This window comes from Anolis sagrei, chromosome 11 (genome assembly GCF_037176765.1).
Source record: "Anolis sagrei isolate rAnoSag1 chromosome 11, rAnoSag1.mat, whole genome shotgun sequence".
NCBI classification, from domain to species: Eukaryota; Metazoa; Chordata; class Lepidosauria; order Squamata; family Dactyloidae; genus Anolis; species Anolis sagrei.
In genome coordinates, this window is record NC_090031.1 from 14,890,360 (window position 1) to 14,894,625 (window position 4,266).

Genomic DNA, 4,266 nt, shown 5'->3' on the forward strand with positions numbered 1-4,266 from the left:
GACAATTTTGCTCCCTAGAAGGGAGAGCAGGGTGTCCCCAAAAGTTTTTGACCTTTGTCCTCTTTTTCCTTCCTTCCTTCCTTCCTTCCTTCCTTCCTTCCTTCCTTCCTCCCTCCCTCCCTCCCTCCCTCCCTCCCCTCCTTTTTCCTTCCTCTTTCCTTTTGCTTTCTCCCTCTCTTCCTTCTTTCCTTCTCCTTCCTCTCCTTCCTCCCCTCTCTTCCTTCTTTCCTTCCTTCCTTCTTTCCGTTCTTTTTCCTTTCTTCCTTGTATCCTTCCTTTCCCTTCCTATCTTCCCTTCCTACCTTTCTTTTCCTTCCTTCCTCCTTCCTCCCATCCTTTTTCCTTCCTCTGTTTCACTTCCCTCCTTCCTTCCTTTCCTCCCTGCCTGCCTTCCATTTTTCCACCCCTTTTTTTCTTCCTTGCTTCCTTCCTTTTCCTCCTCCCTCCTTTCCCTTCTTTTTCCTTCCTTCCTTCCCAGGAATGGAGCCTGCTCCGTGATAGAGATAGTCGGTACCCAGAAAAGGCCCGGGGTCTTCGGTTCATCAGGTAAGCCCAGAAGACAGGTTGTCTTCCCCAGATGGGAGTTGAAGTTTCCCCAAGGACCTCAAGCCTTGAGTTCATTGGGGTGAATAAGCATCCATCGTCCATGGGTTTCTCTGGACAGATGGAGAGACCACCGTCATGGACACGGACTACAAGACCTACCTCTTCACATATATATCCGCTGGCAAGCTGCGTGTCCTGGAACTCTATGGTATGTTTTCCAGAGATATATTGTGTTGCTGTTCATTTGTTCAGTCGCTTCCAACTCTTTGTGATCTCATGAAGAGATATATTAGGGGGCCGATTTTAAAAAGTCAGTTGGGATGAATCGGAAGACCTCCTCTCTAAGACAATCAACATAACATTGTTTTTGTTGTTGTCATTGTTGTTCTTGTTGCTGCAGCCGCCGCCACTGCTGCTGTTGTTGTTGTTGTTACATGGATAGACTAGTGTTTCCCCAAACTTAGCCTTCCAGACCAAAGGAGGGGAAGCCATAGACAAATAGGGAAATCTCACTAGCCAAGTACAACAAATTGGACCTTAGTGTGTACTATAAATCCCACATAGATTAGTGTAGAGGCGAAAGTGTAATTAAGGGTTGGGGGGGGGGGGGTAACAACTCTGTCATAGATTAGGAACCCCATTAGTCAGGTGCAGCAGATGTGGGCACCGAGGTTTATGCCCCTATTATTATTTTATTTCGTATCAAAAGCATTGCATAAATTAGTATAAAACTGATAAAAATAGAAGGAGCGCAGGCAAACGCTCTGAGATCAGAAACCCTATTAGTCAAGTGCAATCATATGTGGGCTCTGGGGTTTCTGACTGGGGCCATCTTCAGGCCCATCAGCCTGTGCTACATTTCCCAAGCTGACTCCCTTTTCCCACCTCCTTTTCTGGGGTCCCCTTTCAGGCCGAAAAAAGGAAGTGCCTAAGGAGATCAAGAAGAAGTTCAATACCTTCGTCAAAAAAGTGGGGATGAAGCCAGCAAGTCGCTGGAAAGTGTGGAAGAAAGGTAACCATGGGTGATGGGTTGTGTAGTCATTGGGAGAGAGGCTGCTTCCTCTCATCTGAATCTCACATGTCTTTCCTTCTGCAGCTTTCTGCAAAAGCCCTTCAGGATAGGTAAGACGAATATATATTATTACCTTTATATATGTGTATTCCAGCTTTCTCCCAACAGAGAGCCTCAAAAGACATGTCAATAGATGGGATCTCTTGTTCTATTCCACCTTTCTCCCAACAGAGGGCCTCAAAGAGGGGCCGGGCTTAGCACAGCTAAGCTGCAGAAAATCCTGATGATCGAAAGGTTGGCAATTCGAGCCCTGGTTGGGGTGAGCACCCACCATCAGCCCCGCACCCTGCCCATCTAGCAGATCTGTTAGGGAAAACAACACCAAATATAAAGCAGAGCATCTTAAAATATCCTGCTGATCAAGAGGTTGGCAGTTCGAGCCCGTGTCGGGGTGAGTACCCACCGTCAGCCCCAGCTCCCTGGCCACCTAGCAAATTGAAAGCGGAAATATGAGTAGTGGGTAGCAATTAGGTAATTAAATGTGCCATTAAGGACATCGATCGAGAGGACATCTAAGGACAACAAAACTCCTCGGCATAGAAGATAGAGCGACAGCACCACCCCCACCACCACCCCCACCCCAAGATGCCGGAAATAAGATGGGAAATGCCTTTATCTCTGTTTGTGTACTGTCTATCATTGTTAATTGTGTAACAATATTGAGTGCTTGCTGTATGTGTGTGCTGTGATCTGCCCTGAGTCCCCTCGGGGAGATAGAGCAGAATATAGAGTGTAGTAGTAGTAGTAGTAGTAGTAGTAGTAGTTCTGCCAATTTAGCAGTTCGAAAACATGCAAATATGAGTAGATCAATAGGTGCCGCTCCGGCGGGAAGGTAACGGCACTCCATGCAGTCATGCTGGCCACATGACCTTGGTGGTGTCTACGGACAACGTTGGCTCTTCGGCTTAGAAATGGAGATGAGCACCACACCCCAGAGTCAGACACAACTGGACTTAATGTCAGGGGGAAACCTTTACCTTTACGTAGTAGTAGTAGTAATATCAAAAGAGGGGTGCAAAAGACCTGCAAGTAGAGGGGATGCTGGGATAGAAACAAGTGGCCATGTGAGGTAACGCACTGCCTGCATCCTTCATTGACGGTTTGTCCCTTTTCTTCTGCAGATCCCTAAAGGAACCCAGGAGGTGCTTGAACACCGACTACCGACAATAAAGGAATAATGAAACCCTAAAATGTCCAGCTGTCCTTTGTGTTATTTATTTATCATGTCAGGGGCGAACCAAACAGTTGTATTGTATTTTTTAAAAATGCACACACAAAGTTTGCAAACTTGGCATTCTATTAAATGCCCTTTGACCAGTAGCTGGCCACTTGGAGTGCTGCTGGTGTTGCTATAAGAAGGTCCTCCATTGTGCATGTGGCAGGGCTCAGACCGCATTGTAGTAAATGGTCTGTGGTTTGCTCTTCTCCACACTCACATGTCATGGACTCCAGTTTGTGACCCCATTTCTTAAGGTTGGCTCTGCATCTCGTGGTGCCACAGCGTAGTCTGTTCAGCACCTTCCAAGTTGCCGAATTTTCTCTGTGCCCAGGAGGGTGTCTCTCATTTGGTATCAGCCATTAATTGAGGTTCTGGGTTTGAGCCTGCCACTTTTGGACTCGCTTGCTGAGGTGTTCCAGCGAGTGTCTCTGTAGATCTTAGAAAACTATTTCTTGATTTAGAGCACTGGCGTGCTGTCTGATACCCAAACAAGGGATGAGCTGGAGATCTCACTGCCTTGGTCCTTTCATTATTGGTTGCTACTTCCCAGCGGATGTCAGATGGTGCAATGCTGGCTAAACAGTGTAATTTCTCCAGTGGTGTAGGGCCCCGTGATAATGAGGCATGTCTCATTATGAGCCTCATCCTGTGTTTTAACGTGGTGAGATGTGTTCCACACTGGGAATACATAGTCAGCAGCAGAGTAGCATAGCACAAGGGCGGATGTCTTCACTGTGTCTGGTTGTGATCCCCAGGTTGTGCCAGTCAGCTGTCATATGATATTGTTTCTAGCACCCACATTTTGCTTGTTATTCAGGCAATGCTTCTCGTAGGTCAGAGAACGGTCCAGAATAACTCCCAGGTATTTGGGTGTGCTGCAATGCTCCAGTATGATATTATTTCTAGCGTCCACTTTTTGCTTTGACAAGAAGGAACTTGCAAAACTCCTTTATGTTAATAAAGCCCAAATGGCTCTTACCGAATGAAAGAAGAAAGGGGTGCATCCACATGGGATACATGATTTAAAGTAGACATGGGTGCAAAATTTGTTCCAAACGTTTCCACCGTTTCTTTTGTGTCTTCTGTTTTTTCAGAAGCACGAAACGGGAAGCCTCCTCCCCACACGAAAATCTGCTCGACACAAAAGCCTGCTTTCGTGTGCATCCAAACTTGACTCCGTGCCTTGGAGAGTGCGTGTCTGGCGGGGTGTGCAGGCAGGCAGTCGCACCCCAGGTATGCCTGCATGCTCCTCCACACATACACACTCTCAGAGAGTGTGGTGGCAGAGTGTGTGTGCAGGCAGGCAGGCCTGGAGCACGTCTGCAGCTGAGCGCCTCTTACTCTAGAGTAGAAACAGCAGGTGGCAGGTAAGAAGAATGCAAGCCGGGAAAGGGAGCCAGTGAGTGGGAAACCCCTTCCTCAATAATGG

General features: G+C 47.4%; 1 long non-coding RNA gene across 1 annotated transcript; it reads left to right on the top strand.

Annotated features, from left to right (window-relative positions):
* The first annotated feature begins 1,461 nt into the window (after positions 1–1,461).
* LOC137097686 (uncharacterized) lies at positions 1,462–2,802 on the top strand. The gene is made up of 3 exons (XR_010910356.1): positions 1,462–1,558; positions 1,643–1,668; positions 2,740–2,802. It is a non-coding gene; the product is annotated as an uncharacterized lncRNA (long non-coding RNA).
* The last annotated feature ends 1,464 nt before the right edge of the window (positions 2,803–4,266 follow it).